The 27229-nt window shown below is 45.2% G+C and overlaps 1 protein-coding gene across 3 annotated transcripts in view; it reads right to left on the bottom strand.

The window, feature by feature from the left end:
- Positions 1–27229, bottom strand: part of Rftn1 (raftlin, lipid raft linker 1) — a 199322-nt gene that overhangs the window by 11800 nt on the left and 160293 nt on the right. The gene's annotated exons all lie outside the window — the stretch shown is intronic.

Below are 27229 nucleotides of genomic sequence, written 5' to 3'. Positions count from 1 at the left end.
CAAGAGCTAACGACATCATCAGATAGCATCTTGGGCTATAGAGTAGCTCCCTTATCTGCCCTGCCACCTCTCGTGTCCCCACCAACCTGTTCTAAACTTGCCTTGATTTATGACCTTTGTTCTGTGAAACTGTAACGCTTCGTGAAACGACTTTATGCTGAAACCCGAAATCTGGGATAAACTAAATCTGTATTACAAGGTCATGGTCACTTGAAATGGCTCTAGAACAAATAATCCCTATTCCCTTTAAGATAAGAGTTATGATTTTTGAATCAGCAGTACCCCCTTAGATCCATTCACCTCATTACTTGGAAGCTAGGTGCAAAGGAAGGTGAACTAATGCTCATTCCTGCCTCTGTAGCTCACAGCACCCAACACACATGCAAGCAAAGTGTGCACTGGCCTGCTGGAAGACCACAGTAACTGAGTGTCAGAAAGAAAGCGAGGAACATGGGTCCGGGTCTATGCACGCTGGGACAGGTACACAATACCAATGTGGGCTTCACTTGGAGATGCGTTCTCTACGATAGAGGAGAGCATGAACGGCCTCCCTGTGGGAAGTTAGAGGAGAGCATGAACGGCCTCCTTGTGGGAAGTTTAGGGTCCTGCAGGTGGATCTGCCTGTCTTGGACTAGGAAACTGGGAGAGAGGCTGAGGAAATAAAATCATTTTGAAGGTTCCTCCAACTGGGCACCAGCCCCACCCTGGCTACCAAGTCACCTGCGTCCCCAGTAATTGATCCATCCGTGATGTTCTAAACTGTGAAGTTCAGGCCATGCTGTGGCTCTCAGACATTGGTCAGTCACCTGTAGTTCAGACCACAGTTGTGAACTCGGCGTTGGGGGTGTGTGTGCAGGTTCTCAGACATTGCCCTGCTGAGAGCAAGTTGGGGAGCATGCCAGAGCCACCATAGTCCCTGTGTTAATGGGCATGAGATGCCACCTAGACAAACATTTGGGTCACTTCTGAAGAAAAAAAAATGAAAAAAATGTGTCTATACTTTTGAAGCCAGAATCCACCAGCTTTTTAATTATTTTTTTCATTTTCAGTTCGACTTTTCTTATCATCCATAGGAGGAGAAAGGTAGACGGCGTTGTTAGCACCTGCAGTGGCCGAGAAAGCTGCCAGTGGCAGGGGACTGGCAGGAGGAAAGGACAAAGGAGAGAATGGAAAACCAGTACAGGAAGCCGAAAAGGCAGGGGACCAAGAAGACATGACCTAATCGATTACAGGACGGGCCAGGGAAGGGTCTTTGCAGCCCCTCTCAAAGCTACAATCATGGCAGCCATGGCTTAGTGGGTGGCCAGGAGCATGACCCTCATTTCTGCTGGCCCTCGAGGCATATGGACACCTTCCTTCCTGACTAGTACAAGCTTCCATAGCTGAAAGCAAAACCCTGTGGCTGCTGTAGATTCCCTAACCTCACCCCTGCACCCCCTGCTTAAAGACGGGAGGGGGGAAGAACAATTTAAATCCATATACTCAAGCTTTGCAAGGTTCTGATTACTTGGGCCCATCATGGATAACCTTCCCACTTTATCAAGCACTGTGACAAGCTACCACAATCAGACAGTAACTATAGCAACCATGTCAAGCTTTGGCGCCTTCACAAAGCCCCGCATGGCTAAATGCAGTCTTTTCATTGGTGGCTGTAGCCAGGCCAGGTTTTTCTCTGCAGGAGCCCAGAACTGCGAGACAATGACCAACCCCTGCCTGCGCCTGACCGCCAGCTCAGACAGGCCCTGCCAGGGCCACGCCTATTGCACCCCATCTTATTTCATTTTGTCACTATCTTGAAGAGAAAAGCAGCGGGATTCTCGCAAACATGCCCTCCCTGGCCCCCGCGAAGAGAAGAAATGTCAGCCATGGGGCGCTGAATCCTAATGACCAAAGGAACAGGGAATATACAGTACATCTACAGAGCTTGCAGCATTCATACTCAAGTGCTAATTTCCGGCTGTCAATCAGAGCTGATGAATAAAATACAGCTGGGAGGGGGAGCTGCACCTGCCAGGCTCTCCCACTTGGACCTTTTGGGCTGGTTTCTATTTAATTCATATTAAATATGGTTTTCCATCAGCACCTATGAAAAAGGCTTTATTTGTTACCAATACAGTAAAATGTCATTTCTAAAGTCACATGAGCCTCACACCCTAAGTGGAAGACACTTTTAACTCCATTAGTTGAGAAAGGTGGCAGGAAACAGATCCGGGAGGAAGGTGCTTTGATCTGCCTTTTTGTGATACTCCCATGAAGGAGAAGAAAGAAAGCACCTACAGTACTCAAAAGCCATCCCCTTATCAAATACAAAGATGCTTCTTTCTGTAAGCCAGAACCAAAACTTTGATTAACTCTCTAATGTGTTGGATACCTACTCTCTCATCACACCTAGAGTGCCAAAAAACAAACAACAACAACAAAAACCCAGAAAAAGTGGAACATCGTGTCCTGTGTTTTTGTTTTGTTTTTCTCAACTTGTATAAATGGAATTCATTTGTATTTCTGGCTTTTCCCCCTTTGAGCCCTGGCAGTTTTTCTAGTGACTCTAAATCAACTAGTTAGAGAAAAGCATCTAACATAATCTGACCCTGCCCTCCAAAGACAGCAGAATGGATAATTTACTAAGAAGTTCGTTTGACTTTTGATCATTTTTAAAGATCTCTGCAGGGAAAGAATGGAGAGATCACATACTGGTCCAGAAAGAGAATATACAGCCTGAGTCTGTGATTTCTATTATATTATTTTAATTAAATCAAAAGTCAGAGTGCGTTTGATTATAGCTTTGTAAACACTGCTCAGTGCTGGGCTTGCAATGGGCCCGGAAGAAATAAATAAATACTCTAAGGAGACACATTTGTCTCTCAGTCTTAAAGGAAATCCACACCTCAAAACCAGAGCCTTAAGACAGGCCCAAGACTTCAAGAAACCTGCTTCCTGCCCATTCCCATGGAATTCTGGAACTTAGGCAAGCCCCATCACACAGCTTGGAGCCCTGAGGAAGCAAGAGTGGGCAACTGACTCATCTCCGACCCCACAATTTCCAAAAACAGCTCATGGGTCTGATACCAAACCCTCTAGCTTCAGAAACTACAAAAACTCCTCAGACCCTGCAGGGAGTGGTCTCTGTATCCTTGAGCACAGAGCATGAGCCACAGGGTTTGGGGACACCAACCTCGTAGACCAATAAACCCTGCCCCTGCTGTTCTGACGTGCACCTGTCTGCTCTTCCACTTCACAACTCTGGTTTATATTACATGTGGTGCTGAGAACCAGGAAGAGCTTCCTAGTGGGTCCAGACAGATGGGGCCTCTTCTCCAGGCATCTTTCTCCACCATTCTCATCTTTTCTTAACCTTCCAAGGACCACAGCATCTTCTAAGCTCTCTATGTCTAAATCGCACCCAGTATGGGACCCGGAGACTTCGCCTGCAGTTTCGAACACTGGCTGAGCGAGCGGAGCGAGTTTGTCTTAACTCTACTGGCAGGAACGGTGACTTGCTCTTCTTGCCTCTAAACTAACCTCTGGCAGGACCACCTTTGCCTTTCTGGAGCACACAGACAACACTGGGCACAGATAAGGTCACTGGGGCATCAACTCTGCCTCACACGCCAGACGTTGGCAGTCTTTTGTTCTTCTATATAGTTCCCTCCAGGAAGCCTGCTTGGGAAACTTTTGGGAACTTGGCTTTGGTAACATTTCCAAACTGAAGGATGCTTCATATAGGAAAATAGCCCCAGGCTGTTTAGATCTTTATCATGTACAATAGGCCCTCTGCTACAAAAACAAACAAACAAACCTACCTCAGTTTAGCTCTATATCTGGCCTCAAAATGCCCACGACAACCCAAATCACTGGCCTAAAGCTACCACAGTGCCAGACCTTGACAAAGCTCCTGCAATGAAATGGCCATGGGCCAGAAGCTGGGCATTCAAGTCCTTTCATCCCCACGCATGTCCTTGCTCTGTCCCTCCATTTCTGCATATCTGGTTCTATCAGCTGGAGCTTCTAAACTTAGTTCCCAGACTCAGGCTGGCTTTGCTATGTCCGTGAGCCCCTCCCCATCAAGCCTTTCTCCCACTCCGCCTGTCTGCACAGGCCTTCTCTTCTACAGCACCTCTGTCTGCACCACCTACTCACCACTGGGCCCTCTCTCTCCGCGGGCCCTGAGGTTTGCCCTCTCTATGCCTCAGGGATACACCACTGATCTCTTCAAAGGGCCAATTGAGATCTAAGACCGCTTCCCTGCTGGGGACCCCTGAATTCTGTACAGAACAAAAAAAGAGAGTTCTGGTCCATATGCTTGCTGATGTTTTTTTTAACTATCTGAGGTGTGCCTCAATGAAACCCTATCTACTATGGGGCCAATGGGAATTGCTATTGCAAAGGCCACTAATGGCAGCAGGGGCAGAGCAGTCCCCATGTATAGACTGTGGTGGGAGACTGTCCTATGTTGTATACAGAGCAACCCCTATGTATAGACTGTGGCGGCAGAGACTGTCCTGTGTATGCAGAGCAGCCCTTACGTACAGACTATGGTGGGAGACTGTCCTATGCTGTGTATGCTCATTGAGAAGCTAGCTCTGGAGATGGGACTTGGTCCGCCCACTTCAGAATCAATCATGTCTGTCTCACGACGTCCTCTGAAGCCTGTTCTGGGCCAGGCTGCCCCCCTCACTCTGTAAAAAGCTAAAGAAGAACAAAATAGCCTAAGAGTAAAGGTCCTGCACCCTTAAGGACAGCTAATGGAGAAACTATTTTCCAATATAGATTACTGTTATAAATAGAGTAAAGACAGCTAATGGGATGCTTGTGCACGCAGAGGCTTTCTGTCTACATGTCTATCAGCAGCAATTCCAGCATAATTGTTCTGAGGGCTCCTTGGTTGATTTCGGGGGATGCTGCGAATGTTTCTCTCTGTGTCTGCAACATACACCCACTCAAAGCCCAAACACTGTAATGACAGCTGGCTCCACAGACAGATAAAGACTGTCTTTCATTTTCTCCCACCGACTTATTTCCTACAAATCTCAGGTTACTGAGACCATGGACCCCAAAGAAAGGGAACTTCCTCAGGAAAGAACCTAGCCATAGGGGAACCTGTCTCTTAGAGATGTCACAGAGTTATGACAGCCTTCCAGTACGAGGCTATGAATGAATATTCCCCCGAAGCAGCTCTGTCTGCGGAGACTTAGAAGCCAGTGAGATGGAGAGGCTGGGAGGTCATAGGTCCAGGGGTCAATTACTTTACCTTGGGCTAGCTTTATCCCCTGAAGCTATATCCTGCCTGTGTCTGCGTCAGAGCTAACATCCGGTGACAAAGAGTTACGAACCTTTTGGAATCCACTAACAGAGCAGGCCAGCAGCTTCCAAAACCCAAAAGCTAAGCACATCATCAGATCGCATTTGAGGCCTACAGAAAAGCTTCCCCATCTGCTGTAACTGCCTCTCCCGCGTGTCCACCAAGCTAGCTTTAAACTGATTCATGATTTTCCTTGTTCTGCTACCATAAAACTTCATGAGAATGCTTCCACGTGGGGACATGGTGCTGTGGTAGCTCAGCTCTTTAGGTCATGACCATTAACATTTGGCCCCAGAACAAACCATCTCTCACTCTACTTGAAGCCCAGACAATGAGGGTCAATGGTGGGCTGGTGACCAGGACTTTCTATTTCCACAGACCTTGACCCTTCGTTTAAACTTTAATCTCATTTCAAGACCATGAAGAGGACTTGGGGGATTCACTGAATCTTTTTGAGCATGTTCCCAACACGAGCACATTGAATAACCCTCTCTTTTTCTGCTTTTGGCTATTTCAATTGGCTTATTGAAACTGATGGCCAAACACGGCTTGGGAGACAGGTTATGAGCCTAAATCAGTAACAGGCTGAGTTATATTGTGACCCCGCCTTCTTTTTTTATGACATCCTTTAATTTTCCCGTCATTTGACTATAACCATCTCACCTCCCTAAGAGTCACAAGAACTTGTAATTTATTCTGTGTGTTAACAATAAATTTATGCCTTCATCCATCATATCTTTTGATTGGCCACCAATGGAGGCTCTCTAAGTCCTTGATCGAGTTTCTGTCTGGCTGCTTTGCCACCCTTGTTTTCTTTTCTTTTTTCTTTTTTTTTTTTTGGTTTTTCGAGACAGGGTTTCCCTGTAGTTTCTAGAGCCTGTCCTGGAACTAGCTCTTGTAGACCAGGCTGGCCTCGAACTCAGAGATCTGCCTGCCTCTGCCTCCCGAGTGCTGGGATTAAAGGCGTGCGCCACCACCGCCCGGCAACCCTCGTTTTCTGTGTAGAGTCTCGACCTGTATGTTCTTGCTTTTAGTTTCCTTCTCATTTTGCTGGAACATATCCTTTAGTGGTTCCCCAGGAAACAGTGCCTGGAAATCACTTGGGTCCCTACAAGTCTTTGTCTCCATCTTTAATTGACAATTTGGAAACAGAATCCTAGACTGACATCTGTTTTCCATTTAAAAATGTGTAAGTATTGCTTCTAGATAGCAGCTATTGCAACTGACATGTGGGTCATGGGGTCCTCACTCTGCAGTCACACAGACCTGTGAAAATGAAGCAGTTACAAAAAATGAAGCGGTTACAGAAAGCATGGCTATCACAGAGAAAGGGCAATAACGTCTCACTAGCTAATTTGGTGGGAGCAGCAGTTTTCACAGTTCCTGATCTGGAGAAATCCCTGCCTTCTTTCCCCTATAGGTCAGGACTTCAGAGACTCACAATCTAGACCAGCACTCTTCCTAGATCCCCATCCTATTGGTTTAGGATGCAAGAGCTTGTCTAATGAATAACTCAGAACACGAGCCAGCCCTTTCTCTGATCATGACTCAGTCACCTAGCAAACTGCCTCTAACTCTCCAACTCTCAGATTTCAGATACGAACAGGCCTCAGCCACCAGCGAGGACAGAAAGGGACCCAGAGACTCCTGTTCATCAGCACCTCTTAGGTGAACTCTGAGCACACCTCATGTTGAAAGGACCCCTAACACTTTATTTCTTACAACTAAATATATATTATTAAATATTATTTTTCTCCTGAGTGTAGCCTGTTGCATGAGTTTGAAAAGTTTTAGGATATTTAAACATCATGACATTTTGTTTTAATGTGAGCATTTTTATTCAAGACTACATGCTTGACAGGCATATACTTTGTGGGTTCTTGTCCTTCCATTCTGAAAAGTAATCTCTTTCTACAAAGTCATTGTTGGTTGTCTCCCCATCCGGTCTTCCTTCTTCCTGGGCCAACTGTTAGTCAAAAGTCATTGTTTTAATTTCATTACTTTGCTACGCCTAACTTCATAAATACTTTTTATTCTGCCTCCAAGGGATTTCTTCACTTCACCTTCCCGCCTTTATGCTTTGACTACTGCATCCCTACTTAAGACTCCAAGACTCTTTTATCATCCAAGTCTTCCTTTCTGTTTGATAGCAGCCTGTTTGTGTGTCATGGACAGTTGGGCATCATCTCTGACCCCTGAACCACCAACCACCATTACCAGAGACATGAGGGAGACAGGGCTATGCAACGTATCACACCACAGTGGAACTTTATGCCATGTCCTGGGTTCAGCCTACAGTTAGCTGCTCCTCCAGCCCCTTATGTTTTTGTCTTCAACACAGACCTTTTTCTTCTCATCTAGGCTACAGCTTCTTCCACTTGACAGATAATTTGCATTCTTCCACTCATCTTATTCATTCTCTCTCTCTCTAGGACAGCCCTGGTTGTCCTAGAACTCACTATGTAGATCAGGCTAGCCTAGTGCTAATATTCGTAGAGAATGCCATCATGCCAGGCTCTCTTCTAATCCTAGTGTTCTTGCAAGCATCTATCCATCCTCGATAACTCTCGGAAATTATGTTCTATAAAGCCCACCGAGTTAGTGAAATTGAGCTAAGGGAAACGCAGACTTGGGTTCTCAATAGTTAGTGTATTTTTGTTTTCCAACCAACATGTAATCTTGTGTTTGTTTTTGCTTGAAGTCACTCCATTTTCTGTGTCTTGCTGATTGGGGAACTTTCAGCCAGCATCATGAGACTGAACAACCTAATCCAATCCTTACATTTGCTCTGTAAAGCACATCACAGGACCCCATGCTTAGGAACCTCAGCCCTGCTCGTGGGGGCTGTTGTTAATAATGAAATTACCACAGATGCCTGGCAGGGTGGCAGACGCCTTTAATCCTAGCACTCATTGGTAGATTTCTGTAACTTTGAGGTCAGCCTGGTCTGTCTAGAGAGTTCCAGACTAGTCAAGGTCGAATAAGACAGTGTTTTTTTTTTTTTTTTTTTTTTTTTAAAATCTCCATGGAAAAGGAGACTGTTACACAAGCAGACCAAAACAAACAAACAAAAAAAGATGTTTGCTTATAGCATAAGCACCAAACAAAGAGGCTCAACATGGCTTTGTTAGCCCTGGCTGGAACAATCAATGCTGGGTGGTTCAAATGCTGGGCTATTTGCCATATATTCGCAAATGATCATGAGCTCATGTCAGGTGAGTAAATTTAGAGGCAGGAGAATTCAGATATAGGATCTGTGATGATGCGGAATGACCACCTTGATCTTTTCTTCAGCCACATCATTCCTTTAGTGTCTCTCTCCTGCAATTTTTCGAAAACATAAATGCCCATATCTAACTACTCCCATTTAGAACATTTTATCAATTTCATGTTTAAAGGACCGACCAGATGCTCCTTCTAAAGAACACATCCCAGATACGTAAAACAACAGACTAGACTACATAAAAACCCACCTGCACGGCAAAAGATACAATATGTAAATTCAAAAGACAAAATAGGCAAAATACTTAGCTCATGTCATGGAACTTTAAAAATTGACAAGAAAAAAATAGTCCCAATTTTAAAAGGGACAAGGATATGGCAATGGGGGAAAGAAAAAACATTACATAGCCATTAAACACACCAAAAAAATTAACCATCTTATAACAAAGTCAACGCAGATTAAGCTACCCCCAGGCACTGCTCGTTACATATACAACCTTCACACATGACAGCCCACTCTGCTTACCACCCTGTCAGGAAACAAGCATCCTCGCACACTGCTGATGGGAGGGCAAACTGAGTCACTCTCTTAGAGAACAACCTGACAGCATCTCCCAGAGCTACAAGTACATCTACCCTTTACCCTCTGACCAACAGTTTAAGCTCTATGTCTAAAAACGGGGGCAGGGAGCACAAAGCTGTTCTGGAGAACCATTTGTAGAACCGTCAGCAGTAGAGCGACCCCGGCCTCGCCAAGCAGCCTCCTTCCTACAGTGCAAGGCTCAGGTGTTGAATCAGAGCAAACAGGGCAAGGAGGGACACAGAGGCGGCACTCTATACTAGGGCTGAATGTAAGGACCCTGAAGAAACACCCAGGGAGGTACTAAATGAAAAGGTCTATGGTAGGAACCATAATGCACACCAAAAGATTTCTACATCCCAATGCCCAAAGCTTGTGAATAAATTCCCTGACATGGTTATAGTATTTGGCATAGACTATGAAGGATCCCAGAGCTGATAGTTTATCCTAAATTATTTGGGTGGGACCAGTATAATAAAAAGGGCCCTTATAAGGAAGAGGCAGGCAAGGTTAAAAGTCAGAGAAGGGAAGGTAATAAAGGGAGGGTCTCACAGCCAAAGGACTGAGGGGACCTCTAGAGGACTGGAAGGCAAGGGCCAGACTAGCTTCTGCATTCTCCAGGAAGTGTGGTATGGAGTTAACACCTGGCTTTAGTCTCTTGATATCTGGTATGGTTTGACTGTGAAATATATCCGTTATGTGATGGGGAAGTTCAGCCAATCACATTCTGTTTAGGCTGTGTTCCCCTGGGGCCAAGTAAAACAGATAAAAGATCCAGGTGCGCTCACCTCGCTCCCTTTTGTTCCCTGCGCCTCTGGATCGCTGGAACCCTGGTGTTTTAAGTTTTCCTTTCTTCCGTTTATTAAAGCTGAATATTTTATATTAAGCTAGTCTGGTTAATTCTAACTACCGATCGACCACGCCCCTTCAGATATGTTTTTATTTTGAGTGCTTATTCCCTAACAGGTAGCACTATTTAGAGAAGCTACAGAGCCTTGGAAGAATGGGCCTAACTGGAGGAAGTAGGTTACTAGGATGAGTCTCTGTAGGTTACAGGCTCCTGGTTCCACATAGTCTCTACTTGACTTTACCCTCTGCGTCCGGGCCCATGGGGCACACACAGTCTGCGGCAAGTGCTGGCACCACCAGATTAAAACCTGTTGTGACAGATTAAAACCTCCAGGATGCAGGAGTTAAAGCAAACCTCTCCTCTCTAAGCCATTTCTGTTGGGAATTGTGGTCACAGCAATGCACAGTTAACTAATACAATGGTCTTTTCTGTTTTCTGAGAGTTTTGAGGTGTTGGCCAAAGCAGAGGGGAAATGCAGGAAGAAATAAGGCTCAGAGCTGAGCTCCCTGGTCAGGTAGGGGAACAGAGAAGGACATGGGACAAACGGGGATCATGTTCTTAGATGAGGAAGCCCAAAGGTAAGACAGGAGGAGGATACCACTGTGGGAAAGGGAATATTGCACCTCCACTATCAATAGAAAGTAGAGGGACAGTCAGAAAACCCCAGTCTGCCTCTTAGTATCTCTGAGGGGAAGGCTGTGTCGGTACCACAGTTATTTTATGAATCCAGTTAGTCAGACTGGCTCCCTCTGTGTTCTCGGAAGCAAAGCTGTAGAGCTCTGACCACGGTGAGCTGGCATGTGGGCTGGAAGCTCCTGGACCATGTGGGAAGCGGGAAAGAAGACCCTCCACCCTCTCTGAGGAGAAGGCAAGTCTCTCTGAGGCCGGCACAGAGCGGCCCTGCTATCTATTCCCCCTCAGACACTCCGACACACAGGACAGAGCGCCTGCCAAGCAGAGGGAGGGACGGACAGGCTGGCTGGCTGGAGATGTTGTTTCCCTCTTTGTTTTATGTACAATGCCCCAGAAAAACACTTCGCTGCTATGTAATTAGGCTAAGGGAATAGAGCCTCGGAGAACAGTCATTTCACTTTAGACAGCGTCGGCTCCAAGGCAATAAGGGTGGTTTCCTTGTTTGTTTGTTTGTTTTGTTTTGTTTTTTGGGGGGGAGGGTGGTAGGAAAGGGGGACAGATGAAAATATCTGTAATGTGTAGAAACCTCCAGTTTTCTCCAGATCTGAGACTCCTCAGCAGCCAGGGCTGATGAATTCATTCTGCCTGATTGTCTCCGCCATAAAGAATGACAGCCAATAGCAGCTTTTCGGGAGTGCAGTACAATAGCAGATAATAGATGGGGTTATTATGTGAAGCACATTGTTTACAAAATGGTCTCCATTGTGACCTCCGTGCCCAGCACCCTCACAACATGATTGCAGCTACCCTACTCAGATGGAGCATCTATTTCCCACCTCCTAAATCCAGCTGCTCCCAGAACTAACTCTGACCAACAGAACCTTGCAGCTGTGACCTCAGAATTCTGAACCTAGGCCTCTAAGGCCCTTCCTGCACCTCCCTTTTCTCCCAGCACTTTGCCTGTTAGGTGAGGGCAAGCCTAGGCTTCCTGTTGGATGATGACAGGCAAGCAGTCCAGCCAGACAGCAGACAGGTGCAAGATGTCATCTTGGCCCAGCCAGAAGCCAGTTCATGCCTCAGAGCCTGCAGACTCTCCCAGCAGGGTTAGCGAGGGCCAGAAAGCAAAATTAAACATCCCTATTTTAATTCACTAAAGCTTTGGGGTGCTTTACCAAGTGGCAGAAGCTAACGGATATATTATCATTATTCTATCTAGCAAGAGCACAAACATTCAAGCAAATCCCTAGTAGGAAAAACAGTCGTAGTGAGAGTCACCTTGCTTGACTGGAGAGAGAGAACTGAAATGGCTAGTACTTGGGGTGGGGGGTGGGGGCTCAGCGCTGCTCATTCTTCATCATCAAGGCTGGCATATGCGGCCCTCACATCCTTCATGCCAGGCACACTGTGACCTTGCATTTCCTCTGGAGCCATGATGTCTAATTTATGGGAACCTAGATGAAGCCAACAGCGTCGCAGCATACTCTGGGAGGGAGAGATAAAGACTCCGAATGAGGAAGAACATCTCAGCTCCGGCCGTTGCCTGGCATCTCCCACAGAACCATGTCTAGCTGGCAGGAAAGTCAAGCCTGCATGTGTGAGATAATACTTCTCTGGGTTCTGGGTGCCCAGCTTGCTGGCTGCTGGGTGCTTTCTCTGAGTTGGGCAAGGGGACAGGTCTTGAGCTGAAGGGCAGGAGGCAGCCTGCTGTACTTACGTTCCCGGCTGCCTGCTCCTGTGCACTTGAACTGACAGAATGAACAGCAGGCGAGTGTTCAGCACGCAGGGCTCCCACAGCACAGGAAAGCTAATGAGGCTAGACGTATGGAGGTCAAGAGCGTGATGGCTGGGGCAGAGCCTGCGCATTAGCAGGGGCAAAGCTGAAGTTCTCAGAGCAAACACCAGGCGTCTCTAAGCTGCTCCACACTGTCAGCCAGCCATGCAGAGGGACCACATGCTGTGACGGGGGCCGGGCTCAGAAGCTGACATCTCATACAGGCAGAATGCAGAGGGCAAGTCTCCCCTCTGCACACTCAGAAGCAGGTTTGCTTGATAACAATTAAACAAGAAACATTTTCTCTATCCAGGGGCACGCCAAGTCCCTGCCACTTGCTTTGAAGGGTCGGAAGAAATGATATCTTCTGGGAATAAATGGAATCTATCAATTTGTTTCTCTTTAGACAGACTGGGATGTTTCTAATCACCTCTTCTCGTTTCTTATTTTCTTTGTGAGAAAAGAGAAAGGACTGAAAAGGTTTTTTTTTTCCCCTAAAATACAGGATTAATGAAAAGATATTTATTTTAGAGTGGAGGGGTTAGGGAAGGGAGCCAGTTTATCTACCAACACTCTAAGACTTAATACTCTGTCACTTTTGCAGACTGGGTTTATCAGTAATCACAAAAGGCTAATCCAGAAGGCATCTATGAACAGTCTTAAGAGGAAAAGAAGCAGAAATCATGGATCAGCCCACTGGGCAGCCAGCAAGGACTGAACCACAGAGCATCCATGATTTTCCTCACCCTGGCAGACTCAAGGTACTACTTTCCCCATCAGTGTTGGAGTGATCAGTCAGTCAATATTCTCCTTTGTGGTGACCCAACTGTCAGTATCATGTTGCTATGGTTACCAGCATTTTTGCTCCACTCTCCCTTCTCTTCCAACTAAATTACACTGCTAATTCCCTGGCTCCTGGTACATTCGTGCCTATTAGTGTTTCCGAGGTACCCAAAAGCTCCAGATGAAATATCTAGCATTTAGGACACATCAGACTCCAGAGTGCTCACTCTTGGGCCCCCTCCTCAGAGAGAAATCCACCAGAGCCTACAACAGCAGATGTGCTATTGGGTTCCCATCAGCATCTGGACTGTCACCCACCAAAGGGTGAACCAGTGAAGAAAAGATGACTAGAGTCAAGAAAATTCAAGTTTTCTCAGAGAGCCTACCTAACTGGAAAATCTCCCCATACTCCTTTGTCCTGCCTCATCAGGCCAACTTATGGACCACCGAGCACATCATCAGGCCAGCTTATAGACCACCAAGCACATCTTCAGGCCAACTTATGGACCACTGAGCACATCATCAGGCCAGCTTATAGACCACCGAGCACATCACCAGGCCAGCTTATGGACCACCAAGCACATCATCAGGCCAGTTTATGGACCACCAAGCACATCTTCAGGCCAGTTTATGGACCACCAAGCACATCATCAGGCCAGTTTATGGACCACTGAGCACATCTGACTTTGCTTTCTGTGCCCTCCTGCATTAGAACATGGTTTCCAATGGAGGCAAGGAGAGTAACTCGCTCCTGGGGAGTCCCAGTCCTTAGGTAGGAAGTGTCTCCTCTGTGCATCACTGCTGAGTGAGCAGAAGAGTCTCAGCTACTTGGAGGGTGGCTTCTGCCACTGTGTCTTATATTCTCAGAGTTTAATCAAATGACCATGGGTCACACATGACAAGACATGAGTCTGTCACAGACAACCACCAGGACCCTCCCTCCATTTCTCCTGTTCTGGGCATTCTTTTTTTTTTTTTTTTTTTTTTTTTTTCTGAGACAGGGTTTCTCTGTGGCTTTGGAGCCTGTCCTGGAACTAGCTCTGGCTGGTCTCGAACTCACAGAGATCCGCCTGCCTCTGCCTCCCAAGTGCTGGGATTAAAGGCGTGCGCCACCATTGCCCGGCCGTCCTGGGCATTCTTTATGTGGAAGTTGTAAGTACACACACATATAAAAATCAAACATAGAGAGCCATGTTCTTCCTCTTCACAAAGCACCAAGACCTCTGGATAGTTCTGTAAAATGACCGGGAAACTGAACCTGCCACATGTAAATCTGCCCTTTTCCTGCTGAGTCACTGGGGACTGTGCTGGTGAGTCACAAGAAGATACCCATGTGTTATTAGGAAAATGCAAATAAAAATGAGAACCTCCCACACGTTAGGATGGTGAATTCTACAACAACCACCACCAAAGTCTAGGTCAGAAAATGAACTGACAAGAACTCTCAACCATTGCTGCTGGGGTTGCAGAATGGCACACCTACTTTAGAATCCCTTACAAACTAAATATGACCCAGCAGTCACATCCCTGTCTTTACAGGTGAGCTAAAAGTATCTGTCCACATAAAACCTGCACATGGATGTTTACAATGGCTTTACTCATAAAACCCAGTCCCAAGATGTTCTTCAGTAGATAACGGATGGATAAAACTAGTATCCCAGATAATGCAATGTCATTCACCAGGAAGGATAAATGAACTGTCACTAATAACCAGGCAAAATGCACACCTGGAAGGATCCTGTGGAACTCAGGAGCACTCCCATGCTTCAGACCCCAGCGGCCATGCCAGATGGCCCACGGCCTCTCACTATTTGTGATTTCCACAGAAGCACCAGAAGTGACCAGATTTCAACAGAAGCACCCCAGAAAGCCATGAAACAGAGCAAGGCATGGAAGGACATCGTGGGGCCATGACTAAAGACCTCCTTCCTTCCATAATTACACTATGCCCTTGAGATGCAGCAGGGATGCCCCATCCAGCCGCCCTTACCTTTTATTGTGATGAATTAACCGGTCCTGGTAACTGCATCTGGGGCACCGCACATACCAGCTAAGTGCTCCACTGCTGAGCTACATCTCTAGGCCCCTTTCCGGTTTTACTAAAATTCTTGACTTGGGCTAGGTACCTATGATCCCAGTGTTTGGGAGATGGAGGCAGGGGGATTACTGTGAGCTTGAGGCCTTGGCTACAGAATGAGACTGTTTCAAGGCAATACATTTTTTTTTTGGCAATACATTTTTTATTGGCCAAATTATCTTCCAGGTGGTGACAAAGAGGAAACACTTGACTACAGGAATGCGTCCTCTGGACCAAGCCATCTAACGTTCTTCAGGCCTCTTGGAAGAACTAGTTGCCCTGCCTTCTCTATGTGACTCAAACTATCCATATGTTAGAAAGAAACCAGGCCAGTTTCTGTAGCCATGACAAAAATACCTGGGACTGGGTATTTATAAGAGAAATGGCTTATTATTTATTTATTATTCTTTTTAAATCAAAGATAGTTAACCTGCAGGGACTTTTATTTCCCAAACCCCCTTCCTTTTTCTTTGCACTGAGTAGCCAATCATATCAGACTGTGAAATCAATTCCCACCAATGGAATGAGATAGTCACCAACTATTTCCAGGATAAAAACAGAGGCTGTCCTGTGACCATGGTACTTGCTAGCCTTGCTTGGGTTCCAGCGTGCGCTCTCAGCAAGAAGACACTGCCGTGCTGGACTGCCTTTGCACTGTCCAAGTGCTCCTTTGTGCAACATAAAGATTATTCCTTGTTTCTAACAATTTAAAAGTTAGACATTTAAACTTTTAAATTTAATTTTATGTCCTTGAGTGTTTTGCCTGCATGGACGTTTGTGCACTACATGTATGTCTGTGCACCATATGTATGCTTGGTACCAGAAGAGACCAGAGAGGTCTTAGAACTAGAATTACAGCCAGTCATGAGCTACTGTGGATATTGGGAATGGAAGGAACTTGGGTCCCTTGGAAGAGCAGCCAGTGCTGCTAATCACCATCAGACCAGGTGAATGTGATTTTTAGTTAATACTTTTGGATCCTAACAGTCAAAGACTGGACAGGTTTAAGTTTCTAGTGAGGGCCACTCTGCAACCTGTCACATGTACACAAAGGCCATGAGTACACGGAGTGAGCTCACTTAATAATAACATCCTTCCACCAAGAACTGACTACTTCGGAGAGGCCACTGGTAATCCCCTAGAGTCAGGAAGACATAGACAGATGGGAGTGGCTCTATGTCATAGATGATCAGCTCTGGGGCCCAGCTACCAAGGAGGTCCCTTGGACTGCCCCTGACTATGCTAAGGATTGGCACCTTCCCTACAACAGACAAAGGAAGTCAGTGACCTAGGACAAAGAGAGATTCACCCTTTCAGGGAAACTTCCCCTTCCAGTTTGTAATAGAAAATCCCCTAGAACCGTCCTAAAAACCCTGGGTCTCTTGAGTCACAGGCTTGCTGGAGCTCACACCCATTCTGCGGAGAGTTCTCACTTTCCCTTTTAAATAAATACATACTTTACTCCTCTGAATCTTGTTCAGTTCTTTTCCCAAGACACAACCTAAGCATCACATCATGGAAGAGCCTAGAAAGTCCCCCCAGAAACACCTCCGAAGAATCAGAGGTGGTCTCCATTGTTAAGTAGCTGGTCAGACAGCACCAGGCCTGGGGGTGTGGATGGACCCCTCCTTCATAATCAGCAGCTTGTAAAACCAGAACGGAAATTTAAGACTGATGGCTGCTCTGAAGAATGGGATCTCCAGTCTCCAGGCCTGGTGGAGACAATGTGCTGAACTGCCCAGAAGGTCATAAGATTATTATCTAGCAGGAGGAAGCTTTCTGGTAAGGAACAAAAACATGCATTGTGCCCTGCCCATAACAGACTCCAAAGAGGCCTGTCAGTCACCTAGACAAAACAAAAAACAAAAAACAAAAAACAAAGCAAAACAAAAAGCCTTTCAAAATAAAGCATCCTAGTTTAGAAACTGGAAATATAATATAAAACTTGTATAAGGTCCATACTGGCTGTACTGATATGTCTGTCTCTCCCGTGGCCTGCTGCAGCCACACGGGGACCTGCAGTCACTAGGGGATTCACTAGGGGATTCACTAGGGGATTCACTAGGGGATTCACAGCATTTTTTATTTAATCCATTACACTGGTACCATGGTCCCTTTGGCCACTGTTCATTCTCAAGCTTTACAAGAGTGCTTCACTTTACTGCAAAGCAGTACCTATCACCTATCCTAAGCCAGTGTCTCATTTAAATTCCCCCAATAGACAGCAAAAGGGCCGGGGAACTGAGGGAGACCAGAGAGAGAGATCTCAGTGACACATGGCTACCTTGCAGGAGGCCCACTTCTAAATGGTGGTGTCATCTCTCAACAATGGCTCTCAGAACATGGCCCTTTGAAGGACGAGCTGCATCCAAACCACACTACGGCCATACGAGTAGCAAAGGCCACATCCAAGCTGACAGCCAGTAAGGAAAGCGATAGTCTTACGCACCGGGGACTGATCCGACTCAGTGAGCTTCTGAGTGTAATCGTCCCCAAGGCCTCTAATAAGGGCAGGAACCTAGTGGGACCTGACTGTTGCCTTGCATGGCCCTAAGTGGGGGGACTCAGCTGCAGAAACTGTAAGAAAGTGTGTGTGTGTGTCTGTCTGTGTCGTATGTTTAAAGACCTTATAGAAGGCTGGTACAATGGCTCAGTGGGGAACAGTGCCTGCTGCTAAGCCTGCTATCCTGAGTTTGCTCCATGGAAAATGCAGAGAACTCACTCCTACAAGTTGTCTCTGACTTCCATGGGTGTGCCACAGCATGTGCGCATTGCCATACATACACAAACACATGGGTGTACACACATACACATAAAATAAATGCTATAAAAAATAGCAATCAGCATCTTATAGAATCATTTCCCACCTTTCTACTCCTACCCTAACACACCCTGTGTTGACAGGTGGTGAAGATGGAATTCCTCGACCTGCCTGCCTAACCTACAACATCCACCCTCTGCATCTATAGCCACAGGCTCCTGAGGCCTGGATCCTGAGCCACCCAACATTCTGGGGTTATGAAACTCACCACTGTACAGCATCCACCCTCTGCATCTATAGCCGTTGGCTCCTGAGGCCTGGGACCTGGATCACTCATCATTCTGGGGCCATGAAACTCACCACTGGCTCTCTGAAGCTCCATTCTCCAGACTACAGGATTTAAGTGTGTGGCTTGAGCCATATAATAAATCTCATGGTGTGTGTGGGTGCCTACAACATCCATTGCTAGTTCTAGTTCCCCGGAGAACCTGATAGCCCACATTCCTGTCACTCCACCCCATACGTAATAGGTTTTCTTTAAAGCTTTTACTTGTTTTTAAGTGCATATGTTTGTATATATGTAGGGGGGGGGTACACGTACTGGTAGAGTCCAGAGGAGATGCTGGGTCTCCTGGAGCTAGATTTAGAGTCAGTTGCAAGCTGTCTGCCATGGATGCTGAGGGCTGAACTTGAAGAAGATCCTCTTCAAGAGCAGTCTGTGTTCTTAACCACTGAGCCATTTCTCCAACCCCAAGAAATAGTTTTGTAAAGTGTATTTGTGAGGCTGGAGAGATGACTGAGCAGGTAAAAGTGGTTGCTGGGCAAGCATGAAGACCCGAGTTTGAATCCCTAGCACCCACATAAAACCAGATACACAATACAAGTACCAGCGTACCCTATGCTCCTACACGGAGACAGGAAGCAGAGAAAGGCCAGTGTGCCGATGCATACTGTGGTGATGTTCTCTGCCTCTCAGAGTGCCACGGCACACACAGGACTGCATTCTCACACCCAAACACGCTCGGTCCACACAGGCCCTGCCACTGAGTTTGTTACAGGATTTGAATCACGTCTTCATTGCCCCTCCTCTGCAATGAGATTCTAATCTTGATGTGGGCTGTCTTCTGTATATGTGCTGCTTTTACTGGTTAGTGAATAAAGCTGCTTTGGCCTTTGGCAGGGCAGAATATAGCCAGGCTGGAAGGGATAGAGAGAGTGAGTGTAGGCAGTCAGGGAATGCCATGTAGCTGCCAAAGGAGCTAGATGCTGGAACCTTACCAGGTAAGTCACAGCCTTGTGTAATACACAGAATAATAGAAATGGGTTAATTTAAGATGTAAGAGTTATATAAGTATCCTGAGCTAATAAGCCAAGCAGTGTTGTAATTAATATAGTTTCTGTGTGATTATTTGGGTCTTGGTGGCCAGGAAATGAATGTGCAGTCTCCTTTTACATAAACTCACTTTGCCCCTTTCTCTACCACAGGGGCATGCCTGCCTCTTCCCCCATCAGTCTTAAAAGGTTCCTGTGATTTTTAGGGTCTTTGGCCCCACAGGAATCTTGACAAGAATGAGAAATTATTGATGGATATAGAAAGGCCAGGAGGTGGGAAGCCACTTTTACTTCCACATTTCTTCTCTTTAGCTAACAGGGATTAGTCCTTCCTGCCCGCATTTCCCTCATCCACCACGTTCTCATGGTTGCTGACACACAGTAGGAATTCAGTATTTATTTGTTGGATGAACTTCTCAAAAGGTCCCACTGCTCCTCTCTGAAGTAAAACAGATACAACAAAATGAAGCTCACCAGAGAAATGTGTAGACAGATGAAAAGTCACACTCCTCCTTCTGGCTGTCACCTTAGTCCCTTTCTTCCTAAATACCTCCCTTAAGTCACCACGGGAGAACCATGTGCTTCTCCGGTGACGAACACTCTGCCAGACAACATTGACTCCTGAAAGTGATGTGAGTCTGTAACTCAGCTCAAACAAAAATGCCCAAGAGAAACTCAGCTGGGGCTTCTGAAAACGGCCTGACTTGTAAGGACGGACACAAGGAAGAGAAGGAACTGCTCCTGTTGACCATAGGTACCAGGTTTGTACGTGATGCCTGGATCTGTGTAGCTGCTCTGTGACTAGGACCAAAAGGGGCGAGCTGGCAAGCAGGTTCTCAACCCTGGCAAGATCCTCAGACCGTTGACAAGACTGACTTTGCTCCCCTCCCAACCACACCCAAGCTGTCAGCAGCAGGAGGTGTCCCGGAGGACACACAGAACATGGCTCTTGTTCTCATCTTGGAATTCAGGCCCAGGCTCTGTTCTCCCCATTTTAATCCATCACCCCCAGCCACATGATGTCAGGACCAACTGTTCTGAGATCAGACTCCGATGAAATCTCCAATCCCAGCTCCTTATCAAGTTTCCCATAAACTCTTTCTATGTAAACACATTGATGATTTCACGCTACACAGAAGCCTTGTATGATACTCCTGTTTCCCTGAGCTGCTGAAAGGTAGAGCATGTGCCCATTAGACGTGAAGCCCCTTACCTCACTGGTAGCCTCGTACTGCATGGAGTGATGTTAGTTCTCTTGAGAGATGGCCAACAGGATGTCTATAATCACAACGGTATCTGCATTTATTGAGATGTATTTCTGGAGAACTGGCTTCCATGATTATGGAGGCCAGCAATTGCAAGATATGCAGGGTAGGCGACAAACTCCAAGATACCGAAAGCTAGAATTTGAAGGCAGTAGTAGAAACAGAGCCTCTTCTGAAGAATTCAGAACTGATTAGGTGAGGACTGGCCAGGCTCTGAAGGCATCACCCTTTCTATCTCCCTGATGTGTGTGTAGCGAGAGCTAAACCCCTTTGCAGAAGTATCTAGCAGTTGGGACGACAACCAGCTAGCGGAGCCTAACGCATCAACGCAGAACGTTAACACGACAGCTTCTGTGGCTTTGTCCCTTTAACTCTTCTGGGAGCCCTTTGTTGTCAGTGTGTGTTGAGCAATTCTCGGTTATGACAGCAAGATCAGTGGGGTCATGGACATTGTTGCTGCTGTGTGTCTCCCCCTTTCCCATCACTAACTGCGGAGGCCACACCCTTTCTGTCCCTTATGAACACATGTATTTGTTTCTCTGGGAAAGATAAATGTCAGAAAACATTGTTCACAACCTGTAAAGTTCCTCCATTATGGTTGAACAATGGCAATCCCAACACTGGGATGAGATGGCCAACTTACACACAATGGACCTCCAGATGGGGGTCACCATAGCCATGACTTAAAATGTCTCAACAGAAACCAGGTGTGATGGTGCAGGCCTATAATTCCAGCACCAACATCACAAGTTCAAGGCCAGCCTAGACTACAAAGTTGTAAGCCAAGGGCTGGGAATGAAGCTTTATGAGTTTTTACTTAGGCCCTGTTTCATCTTCTAAACTACTAGACAAATGAACTGATAAACTGCCAAAAAGGTTCTTTCTCAGAGGGCTAAGCTGAATCTTTTGAAGACTAAATGCCTTTCTCAGAAACTAAGTTAAACTTTTTTTTGAGGATAAACAATTCTGAATATAAACTTGAGGTCTAGAAGGAAATGGTGAAAATCCAGGGTGCTGCCTTTTAACTCTCTCTCCAGTCCACAGGAGCCAGCAGTGCCCTGCTCACAGGCCTTACACACGGCGAGGTCAGCTCTCTCTCCAGTCTGCAGGAGCCAGCATTGCCCTGCTCACACGCCTTACAGATGGCGAGGTGGGACTCCACCTGAGAGACCCCAGTTTCACAGCACTGACTGACAGGTGTGCCTTTGGTTTTCACTCCTTCACTTCAGCTGACCTTTCTAATAAACCTGCTATGTGGCAGCCCAGCTCTTATCAACTCTAAGCGCTTTTCCATGGTGCTGGTGCTTCATGCACACCAGCCAAGTGCTCCTCCGTCCCTGAGCTACATTCACGTCTACTCCTTTTCTTTTTGAGACAGGATTTAACTAAGTTACCTAGGCTGGCCTTCAACTCTGCAAACCAGGCAAGCCTCAGCCTCCTGAGCAGCTGGGATTACACTGTAAGACTTGACTTCGGCATGCTTTCTTCCCATCTTCCATTCACACCTAGCCCCAGATGTCATCAAAGCACTGATGAACTCGAACATACCCTAGGGAGGGAGGCGATGGTAGCATTTACTGATGCAAACAAGAACTCCTAGAAAGAAGCTGTGTCTGCAGAGACCGACTGACTGATTGAAACTGTAGGCCTGTAAAGAGACTGAAATGTCATGGGTCCAGAGACTAGTCACGTTTCCTTGCCTACCTGTGTTGGAACTAACATCTTGAGACTCATAGATAAAATCTTCAAAATCTGTTAACTTGGAAGACCCCTTGCTCCCACCAAGCCTAAAGTTAAGAACGTCATCCTACAGCATCGTCGGCCGATAGAAAAGCTCCCCACCTGTAGCCAACTCTCTGATGTCCTCACCAATGTATTTTAGACTTGGCTTGATTTATGACTCTCTTGGTTCTGTAAAACCATAAAACTTCTCCAAACTGCTTCCACACTGGAATATGGAGCTTGGGACAGTGTAAATCTGTGTTCTCAGGCCATGGTCTCTCACAAAGGCTCCAGGATAAACTCTCTTATTCCCTTTGAGATGAGAGCTGTGGTTTGTGTTGACAATGGCATCTAGATTCTTCTGGTCTGTCACGCTAGACACACAGACTCAAAGAGATTCTTGGTTCACCTATCTGTCTCTTTCCTTCTATCTTGCTCTGCATTGATCTTTCCAACCTGTTACCCTTTCTACTTAGATTCTAGACTGAAAATCCCCATACAAATGTCCTATCCTCCTCCCAGGTACCAAACGTTTTAGGCTATGGATCTAAAATTAAGGATAACACAACTATTTTCTTTCTTTTTAAATGATCTCTATCTATCTATCTATCTATCTATCTATCTATCTATCTATCTATCTTATGTGTATTGGTGATTTTGTGTCAGGGACCATTTTCCTAAGGATAGATTTGTCAGGGACCATCGTCCTTACAGGGATAGCAGAGGTCATTGCCCTAAGGATGTTTACGGAGAACCCACCCCTCATCCCAACTATATTGAGGACATTCTGTTAACGGAACCCACCCTTTACTCCAATGCTAATGGACACCAGGTGCTGGCTGATGACCTTCAGTTACCCCGGCAGAGTTCCTGCCTACCCCTACCTCCACCCCATTCAAGGGTATATAAGCTGTAACTTTCACCCCAATAAACGGAGACCTTGACAATAGAATCTTGCTTGGTCTCCATTTCTCTCTCCAGCCCATGTTCTTGCAGGTTAGTGCCCCTTCAGAGGACCCTGAATAGCTGACCCTGCCGGCGGGGTTACAGTGGCGCCCGAACAGGGACTCTGAAGTACGGCCAACTAACAGGACGACGAGGCGCAGTCCCGGGACGAAGAAAAATAAGGTCCTGACCAGCTGTGATACTCGGACAGGTCTGCAGGACGGAGGTAGGCGCAGGTTCGTTGTTGTCTATAGGACATGGGACAATCGTTTCCAAAGGAAGAGAAATTCGTAGAGGAATTTCAACAGTCACTTAGGGAGAGAGGAGTAAGAGTTAAAAAAAGAGAGATTTAGCTGAATTCTTTTGTTTTATAGATGAAAAATGCCCCTGGTTAATTTTAACCAGCCCAGGAATTCACCCCCAGACGTGGGACAAGGTAGGGAAAGATCTTAGTAAAATGTTAAAAAATGGAGACCCCGTGCTGTTGGCTGTCCTCAGTTACTGGGCTCTTATTAGAGATGTAGCACAGAGAAAAAAATGTAGAAAAGCGGGACAAAAGTTAAATAGGGAGTAAAACTTTGTAAATAAGTTATAATGGGGATAAGGAAAAAGTATTCAGTTATATATGTTAGTAACTAAAGGGTGTAAAAATGTAACAGGAACAATGGCAGAGTTATTGAGAATCAGTAAGTGTGATAGATGTAGAATTGGAACTTTTATTGCATGCTAAATGAGTAAAAAAGGTAAAGAAAAAATGATTTTTGTGAGGAGCCACGTGCACACAGTCAGCTAACCTAACTCACCTGCGGGTAAAAGGCAAGCAGAAGCAAGAGTAAGTTTAGAGAGCAAATTTAACCTCACACAGTCTATAGAACAGAGGAGAGGATTCAAAAATTCTCCTAATTTTATGATTTACAAGTTCAAATAAAAAAGATAGTTAAAAATCCGCCCTCCAGAGCTCGGGAAGGCAGTCTAACTAATACTAACAGGCAAAGTGAGCCTGTGTTCTTCCCCCTGCCATGCGGCGCAGCTTCAGCTAAAGGAAAAAGGACAGGTTTAAATTAAGGTAGCCTCTGAGATAAGCAAGTTAAAATGCTTCTTTTCCATTTCACAATTTTGCTTCTTTGTCAAAAATCTGCTGTTTGTAGGCAGGTGAATTTGTATCCAAGGTGGATTGATTTTAGTACTGTGGCTCTGTGGTAAAGTTTAAAGTCAGAGATTGTAATACATTCTAAAGTTTCTTGATTGTACAGGATTTTAAGATTGTTTAGGCTATCCTAAGTTTTTGTGAGTTCTGTGAGAAATGTTGCTATAATTTTTAATGGACATTTACACTGAATCTGTAGATTGCTTTCAGTGAGATTGTCATTTTTGCTGTGTTTCTTCTACTTTCCCAAGAAAATAGGAGATCTTTTTATTTTCTAATGTCTTAATTTTTTCTTAAGAGTTAAAGTTCTTATCATACAAGTTTTTCCATTTGTATGGCCCGCTCTTGGGTGGGAGTCTAGTTATCTCAGCTTGTGGTCCTTTCCTGCTGCCACCTGTTGCTTCAGGGTGGACTGCTGAGACTCAGGCCTCTTACTAAATTTATCAAGGGCCATAGTTATACTCTAACAAGTGATAATGGTTAAAAATAAAAAACATTTACTCCTTCACAAGCAGAGAAGACAGGACCCAAACTTCTGTCCTGCTTGCTTAGAGTTACTCCAAAATATTTTATGGTATTTATGGCTATTTAAAAGGATGATGTCTCATCCTAGGTGTAAAAGAGATACATTTGGGTTGTTTTCCGATTCTGACTATTATAAAGTAATTCTGCTATAAGCATAGCTGAGCACATGTCCTTTTGGTATGGTTAAACAACTTTTGTATTTAGGCCCAAAAGGGGTATTGCTGAGTTTTAAGGTAGACGTTTGCCTAATTTTAAAAAATAACCATACTATGATCCAAAATCCGCTGTGCTAGTTTACACTTCCAGCAATGGAGTTTTTTCTTTACCCACATTTTCTTAAGTATAAGTTGTTAGTAATAATTTTTAGTCTTGGTCATTTTTACAAGGATAAAATGAAATCTTTTGATTTGCATTTCTCTAATGGCTAAAGGATGTTATATTTGAACATTTTTTTAAGTGTCTCTCAGTCAGTTCGTCTGTTGAGAGTATTCAGTTTATGTCTGTAACAAATATTTTTATTGGATTAATTTTTTGATAACTAATTTCCTGAGTATTCATATATTTTTGAAATGGGTTTATGATAAGTAAAAATCTTTTCCCATTCTATAGGCTGATATTATGTTTGTTATACTAAAGTTTCTCAATTCAGGAGATATAATTTATTGTTTCTCCCAATGTTTGTGCCACTGAGGCTGTGTTTAAGATGCGGCAAAGTGTACTTCTAATTTTCTCTCTGTGAGGTTCAATATAATTTTTATATGTTGAGGCCTTTGACTCATTTAAACTTGAGTTTTGTACATGGAGATAGATGTGGATCTATTTTTATTCTTCTACATGTCGATCATTAGTTAAAATACTTCCTTTTTTCCATTTTCCTATCTGCTAGGCAAACTTACAACTTAAGAGGAGGATAGCTTACAAACTTTTAATTAGATATACAATGGTTAAAGCCCTAGTTATATTCTTATGGGAGACTTTGAGCCAATAGGTAAAATTCTTACAAAAGACAATGAGCCAATTTCCAATAGAAAGATTAAAGAAGCTGCCTAACAGGTACTCACACAAGTAAAGTATACAATAATGTACAAATACAGTATATTAATTATGATTCAGCTATGGCAAGTGTGTATTAAGTATAAAACTTATTCAACAACAGTTTTATGAAAAAGCAAAATGCTGCTTTTGGGTAAACCTTCCCAGTTTTGCCAGTTAAGATATTAAAGTCTTAAATTAGAGGCAGAAGCCGCACTTATAAGGGTAAAAAAAAAGCTACCTCCCAGCAAGGCTCAGGATATTTTGATCCTGAAAAAATCATTTATCTATTGACATTTGCCACTGATTATATGCCATCAGGGCTCCTGTGGCAAGAGGAGCAGCCGCTTCTTTGGATACATGTGCCTGCTACCTCATCCAAGGTTTTGCCCTTCTATCCCTTTTTAGTAAAGCATACCATCTCTAAATTAATGGCACAAGAGACCCTTTATCCCATAAAAGGCAATGCCAAGACAATATTGGCCCATGTTCTCTTTGTGCTCAATTTCCTAACTTTGGACAATCAAGGGCAGTCCGCTGTGGACAGATTGTGGCAACCTTCTACCCAATCTACTTATGCACAAGCCCTATGGAAGGACCGACCCCCTGTTGGGAGTCTGGGCTGGCCCTGACCCTGTGCTTATTTGGGGAAAAGGCCATGCATGTATTTATGATACCAAGGCTCCTTGAAAGCAACTTAAAAAGTTGCAAACAGATCCTGATGCGAACAGATCTGACATGATAACATCAAGCTGATCTTTACTAACGCAAGGTAAAAAAGCCCTTACAATGCATTATAAGAAAAACCCGACCTATATATATTTGGGGTCGAGGATATGTTTGTGCCTTGTTTCGCAGAAAGAAAATAAAGCTGGACCTGATGATGTCATAGCTGCGGACACCCCATGGAGGAGTTCGAGGAGAGACAAGTTGGAGGAAATCCTCATCCAGTCTTCCCTGCCCCCAAGGAGAAAAGTGCCTGATAGCAGGACCTGCTATGCCACTCTACACGTCCTGCCTCCAGAGATTCAGCTGAGATAACTGCCAAGGTGTGCTTCAGATAGCTAAATCCAGCTCACCCCACCCAGGAATCCCACCTGCCCTGAAGCACAAACGCTGAGATGCTTCCAGACCTGAGACGCAGACACAGATGCCCTGCTGAGATGACCTGACCATTGGTGACTACAATTTTCTGCAGTTTGAATTCTGTTTGCTTTGGAGCTAAGATGCAGACTAAACATCTGACTGTTTTAATCTTTGGGACACAAAACTCATTTTGATTAAA

The sequence above is a fragment of the Arvicola amphibius genome, chromosome 9, assembly GCF_903992535.2.
Source record: "Arvicola amphibius chromosome 9, mArvAmp1.2, whole genome shotgun sequence".
Classification (NCBI taxonomy): Eukaryota; Metazoa; Chordata; class Mammalia; order Rodentia; family Cricetidae; genus Arvicola; species Arvicola amphibius.
Note: the sequence above shows the minus strand (reverse complement) of the source record. Positions and strands in the feature narration are given on the sequence as shown.